Source organism: Oncorhynchus tshawytscha, linkage group LG02 (genome assembly GCF_018296145.1).
Source record: "Oncorhynchus tshawytscha isolate Ot180627B linkage group LG02, Otsh_v2.0, whole genome shotgun sequence".
In the NCBI taxonomy this organism is placed as follows: Eukaryota; Metazoa; Chordata; class Actinopteri; order Salmoniformes; family Salmonidae; genus Oncorhynchus; species Oncorhynchus tshawytscha.
The window spans coordinates 73,421,276-73,434,007 of NC_056430.1; the positions used below are offsets into that span (position 1 = coordinate 73,421,276).

General features: G+C 47.4%; 1 pseudogene; it reads right to left on the minus strand.

The window, feature by feature from the left end:
• LOC121840686 overlaps positions 1-12,732 on the minus strand; it is a 91,992-nt pseudogene that overhangs the window by 38,474 nt on the left and 40,786 nt on the right.

The following is a 12,732-nucleotide window of genomic DNA, read 5'->3' on the forward strand; positions in this document are numbered from 1 at the left end:
GCGATCTGATCTGAGCCGCTGGTTTATTTTTAGTTCTGTTCTCCATGGGTAGTATTATGGGATAGATCCATGTTCACCAGCGGGAAGGTGCCTTTTAACTATTCAGCGGAGATTTACAGCACAAATTATAGAGGAAAAGGCTTTGGTACATGTGTGGGAGGGGTGGGGGGGTAGTGTGTGTGTCTGTCAATGTGTGTGTCTGTCAGTGTGTGTCTGTCAGTGTGTGTGTGTGTCTGTGTGTCTGTCAGTGTGTGTGTCTGTCTGTGTGTGTGTGTCAGTGTGTGTGTCTGTCAGTGTGTGTGTCTGTCTGTCAGTGTGTGTGTCTGTCTGTCAGTGTGTCTGTCTGTCTGTCAGTGTGTGTCTGTCAGTGTGCGTCTGTCAGTGTGTGTCTGTCAGTGTGTGTGTCTGTCAGTGAGTGTGTGTTTGTCAGTGAGTGTGTGTCTGTCAGTGAGTGTGTGTGTGTCTGTGTGTGTGTCTGTCTGTCAGTGTGTGTGTCTGTCTAGTGTGTGTGTCTGTCTATGTGTGTGTCTGTCTGATGTGTGTGTCTGTCAGTGATTTGTGTCTGTCTGTGTGTGTCTGTGTGTCTGTCTGTGTGTGTGTCTGTCTGTGTGTGTGTCTGTCAGTGATTGTGTGTCTGTCAGTGATTGTGTGTCTGTCTGTCTGTCTGGTGTCTGCCTGTGTGTGTGTCTGTCAGTGTGTGTGTCTGTCAGTGTGTGTGTCTGTAAATGTGTGTGTGTCTGTGTGTGTGTGTGTGTGTGTGTGTGTGTGTGTGTGTGTGTGTGTGTGTCTGTCTGTGTGTGTGTCTGTAAATGTGTGTGTGTGTGTGTGTGTGTGTGTGTGTGTGTGTGTGTGTGTGTGTGTGTCTGTCTGTAAATGTGTGTGTGTGTGTGTCTGCCAGTGTGTGTGTGTGTGTGTGTGTGTGTGTGTCTGTCTGTAAATGTGTGTGTGTGTCTGTCTGTGTGTGTGTGTGTGTGTGTGTGTGTGTGTGTGTGTGTACCTGCACATGGCACCAGAAGGCTGCTAGTGTGCCGTGTAATCATTTTAAAAGCAGAACAAAACAAGTAGAACATCAACTCCACAGAACATGAGTTTCCTAATGGCATCTTGCATACCAAGCAGGGCAACATTTAATATATGGAAATACATTCTAGCGTATAAATACATATTCATGCATGGAATGTCAAGTTTCACTAATGTAATTTGCATGAATGAGAGCTAGAATAAAAAACAGGTTTCACCCTATCAGATGTCTCATGACTTAAAGGAGCAATCTGCAATTACTACTTCCACTGATTATGGTTTGAACTGCAGATTGCCCCTTTAACAGTTATATGGTGGTTATTATGAAGAAAAGGACTGGATAGTTTTTCCTCTGTCCTGCTTTCAACTGTCAAGTCTACTCAAATCAGGGACCAAGGCATGAAGCAATGGAACTGCCTTGAGGAAACGCACAGTAACTCTGATAATAAGGCCAAACAGCTCCATGCTGCTAGATCATATCATGTTGGTAATATGAAAGGACCTCTAGAGTGTGGTGTTCAAATGGAGGAGTTATTACAATGATTTTAGTCTTTTTATTTGAGTTTCCTTTTGTCCGTTTCAGACACAGATAAAACACCATAAATAGGTAAGACAATAAATGATAATAAGGAAAACTTGTCATTAGAGATTGTTGTTCTTACACATTTTACCATCTGTGTAAAAATGGGTCAGTTGTAGTTACCGTTGAGCTGGGTGTGTTGGTGCCATATCCAGAGGAGGGGAGAGAGGCAAGGGACCATCTTCGACCGTCCGCCCTGCAGAAGGGAGAGAGGAAGAGAGGGGTAGGGTGGGAGAGGGGAGAGAGAGAGAGAGAGAGAGAGAGGGGAGAGGGAGAGAGAGAGGAGAGAGAGAGAGAGAGGGTAGGGTAGGGAGAGAGAGAGAGAGAGAGAGAGAGGGGTAGGGGGTTAGGGTGGGAGAGAGAGAGAGAGAGAGAGAGAGAGAGAGAGAAAGGGATAGGGTGGAAGAGAGAGAGAGAGAGAGAGGGGTAGGGTGGGAGAGGGAGAGAGAGAGAGAGAGAGAGAGAGAGAGAGAGGGGGTAGGGGTAGGGTGGGAGAGAGAGAGAGAGAGAGAGAGAGAGGGAGAGAGAGAGAGGGAGAGAGGTGGAAGGGAGAGGGAGAGAGAGAGAGAGAGTTAGAGAGGGGGGTTAGGAAGAGAGCAGGAAGAATTGCGTCATACTAGTTCCAGAGCAGAAAGGTAGATCCTTCTGTCCAAAAAGTCAGAGAGCTTAATGTTCCACATTTCTTTCACACCTCCTGGATTGCCTTTTGTGCCAATAATCCCTTCCTTTCCTCTGCTTCCCTGGGGTCCTGCTACACATATCTCTCTCTCTCTCTGTGGGTCCTTCTATCTGTCTGACACTGCTGGAGTCATGATGGATGTTGGTTTTGGCTACATCCTGGCACTCAGAGGCCCATCTGTCTGTGCGCGCACATAAACACACACAAACACTTTGTCATGCCGTGTGACAGGGGAATGCAAAGAGGGGAAAGTGTCTCTGTATAAGGGTGTAAATGAATTCCCTTTCACTGTGTGTGTGTGCCACTGGAATATTGTCACTGCTTAACTAAACAGTCAGTTGAGGCCTAGGGTGGTCTAGTGGTCTAAGCCACTGCCTCTGGAGCACATTTATGGCTGCAGCAGGGGTTCACATCCAGCCTACTGCTATTTCAACAACTCTCTCTGTCTTTCTTCTCTACTATCCTGCCCACAAAACTACACATATTCCTTCAAATAATAATGGCCTGTTGATTGCTACTATGGCGGTATTGGTATGACAATGTGTTTGTTTATGCAGTGTAGCCAAAGGCTTTTTGGTTGCTGTAGGATTACCTGATTTAGAGATATGGCTGCTAGATTAGATTATAGGATGATAAAAAGGGACCTGCCAAGAGCGTTACCTGCTTTTTAATCCCTTTATATAACCTGATATAATCCCTTTATATGTAAACAGCAGATGTATTGAGTATTCCAAACGCTATTTACCTTCTAGAGGAGGCAAATGAGAAGTGGGCAGGGCCACTGGGGGAGAAGTTCCTTGGGCTGTCCAATGGACTACTTCCTGTGGAGAGACAGGGAACATACATGAAGTGCCATTATAATATGTAATATATAATATAGACATTTTTATCCAGAGCAGCTTACAGTCATGCATGCATACATTTTAAGTATGGGCGGTTCTGGACATTGAACCCACTACCCTGGCGTTACAAGCACCATGCTCTACCAAATGATCTACAAAGAACCAAACTGGCCCATTCTACATCACTGTAAATACAGTATTAACTGTTATTATAAACTGGGTGGTTTGAGCCCTGAATGCTGATTAGCTGATAGCCGTGGTATATCAGGCCATATACCACGGGTATGACAAAACATTTATTTTTACTGCTCTAATTATGTTGTTAACCAGTTTATAATAGCAATAAGGCACCTCAGCGGTTTGTGATATATGGCCAATATACCGCGTCTAAGGGCTGTGTCCAGGCACGCGTTGTGCCGTGCGTAAGAACCGCCATTAGCCGCGGTATATTGGCCATATACCACACCCCTCACGTCTTAACGCTTAATTATAACCAATTGCCTTACCTATGTGTCCAGGGAGAGGTGAGTGTGGTCGAGGGAGAGTGGGCGATGTACTGGTTAGAATGAGGCTCTTCCGGTTACTGGTTCGGCAACTAGAACACACACAGCCACAAACACACAGGCCATCATTATCTGCAACACAGTCAAAGAGGTGATAATGTTACCATCTAACAGCATCTACCACTCTTAGCGTAATATCTATGAGAAAGTCGGGTGTGATCGTGTGTACTTTCATGTGTGTGTGTGTGTGTGTGAGTGCGTGTTTGTGTGGCTGTGTGCTTCTGAGCTTGAACGCATGTGTAAGTGTGTGTGTGCGCTTCTGTGTGTAAATGTGTGTATGCATGCTCATACAAATTGGGCCAGAGAACATGGGGTATTGAAGTCAGCCCACCACGTGGGGAGAGAGCCAAAGCAACAAAGCCTTGTGGATCACACACACACAAACACACGCACACACACACACACCACGAGCCACGGCAACAAGGACTTCCAATTTCCTTCAGTGTCAACTTGGACGAGACACCTCTCATGCGAGATAATGATGGGAGCGAGGGAGAGATGGAGAGAGAGCGAGAGAGAAGGAGAGGGGCAGGTAATGATGTGTTGAGATTATCATATAAATGAGGATTAACCCTCCTGATGCAAGAGAAAATAACATGGACACACTCTGAGTGTGACACAGATGGTGTTATGCGGGAGGAGGGCTTTAAAAGGTGTGATTCTACCATGACAACCATACTTCCTGTAGTCAGGGAACCGTACGTAACGGTGTTATGTTGTAGTTGGCTGAAATCCCTCACTAATATATATTCTCCATATTATACACCACTATCAGCATAGGAGAGAAATATGGTATGGCCTTGAAAAATCACCCACAGTAGACTGTTCCCTTTCTCCTCCTTCTCCTCGACCTCCTTCTCCTCCTTCCTCAATCTATGGTCGACCAATGACGACTCACTACACTGTATATTCACCACTAATAATGACTCCCGAATAACGACTTTCAACACTGTCAGCATAGCACAATAGTAACAGGAATATGGCATACTGTAGCCCCGAAAAATGACCCCCAGTAAAAATGATGTCACTTTTCTCCTCTGTGTGTGTGTGTGTGTGTACGTGTCAAGTCTGTTTTGGTTGCTCTGCCAGATCTCTCCAGTGTGCTGGTTTTGAAGGGTAGCTGTCAGCCAGATGACAAGAGGTAGGAAGCAGCACAGAGCTAACACAGCATGACAAAGACCTGGGCTAGGCTTGTTCCACATTGCATCAGATAGCATGCTGCTCTATACAGCTGGGATGTAAATTACACACACGCATGAGCAGGTAAGTACACGACACACACGCACGCACATGCACGAGCGGTATACGTACATGTCTGAAACAGCAGGACAATTTCCATAATGTATTGATGCATTTCAAATAAAGCACTCCCCCCCCTTCCTCCCTCCCCCTCCCTCCCTCCCCCTCCCCCTCCCTTCCCCTCCCCCTCCCTCCCCCTCCCCCCCTTCCCCCCCCCTCCCCCCTCCCTCCCTCCCCCCTCCCCCCCCCCTCCCCCCCTCCCTCCCTCCCTCCTCCCTCCCTCCCTCCCTCCCCCCCCCCCTCCCCCCCCCCCCTTCCCTCCCCCTCCCTCCCTCCCCCTTCCCCCTCCCCCTCCCTCCCTCCCTCCCTCCCTCCCCCCCCCTCCCCTCCCTTCCTCCCTCCCCCCCCCTCCCTTCCCCCCCCCCCTCCCTCCCCCCCCCTCCCTCCCTCCCTCCCTCCCCCTTCCTCCCTCCCTTCCCTCCCTCCCTCCCTCCCTCCCCCCCCTCCCTCCCCTCCCCCCCTCCTCCCTCCCCCCCCCCCCTCCCTCCCTCCCCTCCCTCCCCCCCCTCCCTTCCCTCCCTCCCTCCCTCCCCCCTCCCTTCCTCCCTCCCCCTCCCTCCCTCCCCCCTCCCTCCCTCCTCCCTCCCCCCTCCCTCCCTCCTTCCCCCTCCCTCCCTCCCCCCCCCTTCCTCCCCTCCCTCCCTTCCTCCCTCCCCCTCCCTCCCCCCTCCCTCCCCCCCCTCCCCCCCTCCCTCCCCTCCCCCTCCCTCCCTCCCCCTCCCCCTCCCTCCCCTCCCTCCCTCCTCCCTCCCCCCCTCCCCCCCCCCTCCCCCTCCCTCCCCCTCCCCCCCTCCCTCCCTCCCTCCCCCCTCCTCCCTCCCCTCCCTCCCTCCCCCTCCTCCCTCCCCCCCTCCCCCTCCTCCCTCCCTCCCCCCCCTCCCCCTCCTCCCTTCCCCCCCCCCTCCCCCCTCCCCCTCCCTCCCCCCCTCCCTCCCCCCTCCCCCCTCCCTCCCTCCCCCTCCCTCCCCCCCCCCCTCCCCCCCCCCTCCCTCCACCGCCATATCCCTTCTTTTTTTAATTCTCATGTGTTTGTTCCTCGTCAGAACAGCTAACATCAAGGAAACCACCTAGTGATCTCTCTCTCTGTGTCACTCAGGCACCAGGAGAGGCTTGTCAACTCACACACACATTTGGAGAGAAGGGGTGGTGAAATATTTAAGGGAAATGCATTAGGCTTGGTTTTGGAAGTGGCTTAACACCATTACACTACAACTCTCTGAGGACTGGAGGAGAACCAGACTGAAATACTGAGAGAGTCATCCCAGTCCTTACTCTCCGTTAACTTTCTATTTGATATTTTTTTCGTCTTACATGTTTATTTAAATTTGGTTGGTTAATAGTATATTAACCTTCACAATTTATCACACAATCAATAATACAGTGTAGAAAACACAGTACTTAAATTGTCCAATGTAAGCATTACCTTTAAATGTGTCATCATCTTAATGATGAATCTAGTTTCTTTATGAAGGAAGGCCCAGTGGAGACGAGAGGACTGTCTGGGACTTTATGGGTTCAGACTGGTCCTTCTAAGTGGGATTCTAAGTAACGCTGAATGTCACTGTCCTCTCCTGTGGCTTGATTAAATGAACTCTCTAACCCACATATAGAGATATAGAGAAGGAGCGGGATGGGTTTGAGAGGGCGGGGGAGGGAGGGGAGTATGTGTGACAAAGAAATTGAGTGCGTGAGAACAAGTGAGAGAGAAAGGAGAAAGAGAGACTACCAGGGTTGAGAATATTGAGTGAAGGGGAAGAATAGAAAGATACCTTGTTTTATTTCTTCAGAGTTCAGTTCCACTACATTAGAATGAATTGAAGTGATGAGTCATCCATAGACCTAACTGGAACTATGCTCAGTGGATGACATGCTGTGTCTTTATAACATTTCTCATGACTTTAGTCTGATGGGAAAAGATCTGAGCTAGAGCTGACAAATGAAAAATGGAAGGAAACATGGGAAAGAGGGGGGTGAATATAGAGAGGGAGGGGTGAAAGAGAGAAATGGAAAGGAAAAGAAGACAAGTGTGTGTGTTTTCTCTCTCCTCTCTGGTGTTGCTGAGTGACAGGGTAAATCTCTCAGTCACGGTTATGGTCATGTAGTGTGGGCTCAGCCGCTCTCCATCTGGTTTAGATAGTGTGTGTGTGTGTGTGTGTGTGTGTATGTGTGTGTGTGTGTGTGTGTGTGTGTGTGTGTGTGTGTGTGTGTGTGTGTGTGTGTGTTTATGTGTGTGTGTGTGTGTGTGTGTGTGTGTGTGTGTGTGTGTGTGTCTGTGTGTGTGTGTGTGTATGTTTATGTGTGTGTGTGTGTGTGTATGTTTATGTGTGTGTGTGTGTGTGTGTGTGTGTGTGCTGCTGGCTTTATCCCAAGACCACCATAAATCAAGAGCAGTACCCTTACTATATCACACAACATAAATGTTTTTGATAGCATATCATATGGCATTTCTGAGGTGGACAAACATTTTCAGCATGATTGTGTTCAGTTTGGTTTATCCTTAATGACCAGTCTCCAGACTAGACACATCTCTAGACAGCGTTAGCTACATCTTTCAGAATTGAATTGAATCATTCATTTAACCAGGTAAATAAATGAGGAATAAATTCCTCCTTGCTTCGTTCTGTAATGACCCGACCACGAAGCAGTAAGGAGAGGGGGTGAGGGGAGGCTGGGTGTACACGGTTACTATAGCAACACTAAAGAGTCACACAACATACTACTCATGTGAACGTCCAACCCCGTCCTGTAGTTACAATAACAGGTCTTCATTATTCCTTTCTTTATTAGGATCCCCATTAGGTGTAACGAAAATAGCAGCTACTCTTCCTGGGGTCCAACACAGAACATTAATAGACCAGAACAGTTCAAGGACAGAACTACATACATTTAAAAACAGCACTCATAGTCTACACATCAATGCATACACACAATATCTAGGTCAAATGGGGGAGTTGTGCTGTGAGGTGTTGCTTTATCTTAACCAGGTTTGCTGTTCATTTAAGCAATATGAGTTCTTTGCAATAATGGCTCTATATATTACTGTACACTTTCTTGAATTTGTTTCTTGAATTTGGGGACTGTGAAAAGACCCCTGGTGGCATGTCTGGTGGGGTAAGTGTGTGTCAGAGCTGTGTGTAAGTTGACTATGCAAACTATTTGGAATTTTCAAAACATGAATGTTTCTTATAAAAAGAAGAAGTGACGTAGTCAGTCTCTCCTCAACTCTTAGCCAAGAGAGACTGGCAGCATAGTATTTATATCAGACCTCTGATTACAATGAAGAGCAAGATGTGCTGCTCTGTTCTGGTCCAGCTGCAGCTTAACTAGGTCTTTCTTTGCAGCACTTGACCACATGACTGGACAACAATCAAGAAAAGACAAAACTAGAGCCTGCAGGACTTGCAGTGTGGTGTCATAAAAGCAGAGAATCTCTTTATTACGGACAGACCTCTCCCCATCTTTACAACCATTGAATCTAGATGTTTTGACCATGACTGTTTACAATCTAAGGGAACACCAGGTCTAGAACTTACTTTACACTTTGCACTCTGACTTTATGACATTTGACCGACATCCCATCTCTGTACATGACCCTTGAACTTCTATGATATCACATTATACGAAAACATGCAGATGAAACATCAAATAATCTGGTGTGTGGGCGTTTTAATCTACTGTATCATAATCCATTTAATCCAGACATCAGGCTCAGCCAGTAGCAGGCAGGCAGTCAGCCAGTTTAGTCAGTCAGCCGATGGCAGTCAATCAGTCAGTTTGATAGTCAGTCAGTCAGTAGTTGACAGTAGTGTTATCAGTCAGACAGTCAGTCAGTAAATCAGTAGCTGACAGTAGTGTTAACAATGAGTCAGTCAGTAGTTGACAGTAGTGTTAACAGTCAGTCAGTAGTGTTGCCTGTCTTGTGTGATCTGTGAATTCTAGACATCAATAACCCTTGCTGTGTCTTCTGACTCTTTACCTCATGAGGTCACACTGTAATAAAAATCACATTTGGTAAAACATGATGATGAAGCAGCAAATCTGCTGTGTGGGCAGCAGTTCATAATCCATGATAATCTACTGCATCACATCACCAGGCTACAAACTCTTCCGGTGGCAGGCAGTCAGTCACTCCGACAGTATTTGACAGTAGAGTTGCCAGTCAGTGTGTGGTTGTGTGATTTATAGAGAATCAATGGCCCATGCAGTCTCTGTCTGTCTGTGGGTTCTGGTGATCAGTCAGAGTAACAGAGGAGAAAGCTGTGATAACAACTGATGAGAAAAAAGGCCAAATGGCAGTGTGTGTGTGTGTGTGTGTGTGACTAAATCAAAAGTTCTCCCATATCACCCCGCTCCTCCGCACACTCCACACTGGCTTCCTGTCCACTCCACACTGGCTTCCTGTCCACACTGGCTTCCAGTCCACTCCACACTGGCATCCAGTCCCTCCACACTGGCTTCCAGTCCACTCCACACTGGCTTCCAGTCCACTCCACACTGGCTTCCACACTGGCTTGTCCACTCCACACTGGCTTCCAGTCCACTCCACACTGGCTTCCAGTCCACTCCACACTGGCTTCCAGTCCACTCCACACTGGCTTCCAGTCCACTCCACACTGGGCTTCCAGTCGCATCCACTACCAGACCATGGTACTTTCCCATACAGTGCCCGAAAGTATTCGGCCCCCTTGAACTGGCTTTTGCCACATTTCAGGCTTCAAACATAAAGATATAAAACTGTATTTTTTGTGAAGAATCAACAACAAGTGGGACACACTGAAGCTTGACATTTATTGGATATTTCAAACTTTTTTAACAAATCAAAAACTGAAAAATTGGGCGTGCAAAATCATTCAGCCCCTTTACTTTCAGTCCAAACTCCAGAAGTTCAGTGAGGATCTCTGAATGATCCAATGTTGACCTAAATGACTAATGATGATAAATACAACACCTGGCTAATCAAGTCCGTATAAATGCACCTGCACTGTGATAGTCTCAGAGGTCCGTTAAAAGCGCAGAGAGCATCATGAAGAACAAGGAACACACCAGGCAGGTCCGAGATACTGGTTTCCGGATTTGGATATAAAAAGATTTCCTTTAAACATCCCAGCACTGTGCAAGCTAATATTGAAATGGAAGGAGTATCAGACCACTGCAAACTACCAAGACCTGGCCGTCCCTCTAAACTTTCACATGAAGCTCAGAGATGCAGCCAAGAGGCCCATGATCACTCTGGATGAACTGCCACACTGGGAGCTTCCAGGACAACAATCCACAAATCTGGCCACACATTTCTTAAAGCAAAAGTTCGTTTAAAGTTTCCAGCCACCCACACATGTGGAAGAAGGTGCTCTGGTCAGTGAACTTTTGGTAACATGTAAAACGTTATGTTTGGCGTAAAGCAACACAGCCCATCACCCTGACACACACCATCCCCACTGTCAAACATGGTGGTGGCAGCATCATGGTTTGGGCCTGCTTTTCTTCAGCAGGGACAGGGAAGATGGTTAAAATTGATGGTGGAGCCACTCCAGGACATTCTGGAAAACCTGATGGAGTCTGCAAAAGACCTGAGACTGGGACGGAGATTTGTCTTCCAATAAGACAAGATCCAAAACATAAAGCAAAATCTACAATGGAATGGTTCAAAAATAAACATATCCAGGTGTTAGAATGGCCAAGTCAAAGTCAGACCTGAATCCAATGGAGAATCTGTGGAAAGAACTGAAAACTGCTGTTCACAAATGCTCTCCATCCAACCTCACTGAGCTCGAGCTGTTTTGCAAGGAGGAATGGGAAAAAATTTCAGTCTCTCGATGTGCAAAACTAGAGCATCCAGACTTACAGCTGTAATCGCAGCAAAAAGTGGCGCTACAAAGTATTAAGTAAGGGGCTGAATAATTTTGCACGCCCAATTTTTCAGTTTTGATTTGTTAAAAAAGTTTGAAATATCCAATAAATGTCGTTCCCATTCATGATTGTGTCCCACTTTCACAAAAAATACAGTTTTATATCTTTATGTTTGAAGCCTGAAATGTGGCAAAAGGTCGCAAAGTTCAAGGGGGGTACTTTCCAAGGCACTGTAGCTGTAAGAGGAACTGCCCCTCCCTACCTTCAGGCTATGCTCAAACCCTACATCCCAACCTGAGTACTCTGTTCTGCCACCTCTGGTCTCTTGGCCCTCCCACCCCTACAGGAGGGCAGCTCCCCCTCAGCCCAGTCAAAGCTCTTCTCTGTCCTGGCACCCCAATGGTGGAACCAGCTTCCCCTTGAAGCTAGGACATCAGAGTCCCTGCCCATCTTCAGAAAACCATCTGAAACCCTCCCTCTTCAACGAGTATCTTTGGAAGGTTGACAGAAGCCTGATGCTGGTGGCAGGAAGAATAGGGACCGACTGTTTGATATCTCGACCCATCCTCGGCGCCATGTTGCGCTGCGCTTGCTGTCCAGGAGAACACAGACAACACTGTGGAAGCCCGGCTCTTCTGAAGACTCAACTGATCCAGGATCACCAGAGTTCTAACTATCACTTTTGTGGCTGAACCGACAAAGGAGTCAGTGACTTTTCCCAGGTCATATCCATAGACTTGCTCTCCATGTCGACGATGAAGTCAAGAACAAAGTGGACGCGGCGGAGCTCCCTTATGTGAAGATGCTGAACAGAGTCCTGCCCCAGGACACCAGGACTCTCGACTGGTCACCTGCTGTGGAGAGATTCAGTGCGTGCTGCGACTGTCAGTCCAGAACCTACCGGTACTACTTCCCATGCTCTGGATGTAGTGTTGATGACAGCGGCTGCCAAACGCTATGAGGGCACCCACGACTTCCGCAACCTGTGCAAGGAGTGCTGCAGTTCCAGAGGACCATCCTGCCACGGTCCAGTCTGTCCATCATGCTCACCCTACCATGCCCACTGCCACAGACCCATAAGACCTATCATATTTGAGATCAAAGGACTGGCCTTTCTCTATCACCAGGTACGGTGCTGCTGCTGATTGGCCAGAAGCTGGAGGCTCCAGAGATAGTGGATCAAGTCCTGGATGTGGAGAGGAATCCCAGGAAAACCATGTACAGCACGGTGGTGGACTTTCCCTTGGTGCTGTTCCACTGCCATTTTGAGGTGTTGAGCTGGTGCAGGGAGGCTGAGGAGGTGAACCACTCCCTGGCCACGCTGCAGCAACACTGAACCCAGATAGCAGTCAAGACCCAGGTCCCCCCCCCCTTTACTATAACTGAGATATGCGGTTGTCCCACCTAGCTATTTTAAGATTTAAGTCGCTCTGGATAAGAGTGTCTGCTAAATTACTAAAATGTAAAAACATAAATGTAATGGAAAGTCAATGGAACACAAAGCTAAAATAACACAGTTCAGTTCCATCTGTCTTAGCCTGGAACTCACTGTGATGCTCTCACAGCCTCTCTCTGTTAAACCTGCCTTTGAAAGAGGACAAGATTGAAATCTATTCTCTATTCTGTGAAAGAGAAGATAACCCACTGGGCATACCACATCATTTCAATGTGGAGAATTGGGTCACATTTGTTAGATACGTATCAATAAGATTCCAACCTATTTTCGCCCACTCAAAACGACAGCCAAACGTTAGTTGAATTCCCAATGTGTTATCACTATGCTTTCAACCATCTAAAAGCACAACCACATTCTAATGGAAAATACAATGTCAGATATTTTGTTTATTTATACAACAACTTCATATTTTTTTATTTGATGTGTTATCACTGTGCTTGATCTAA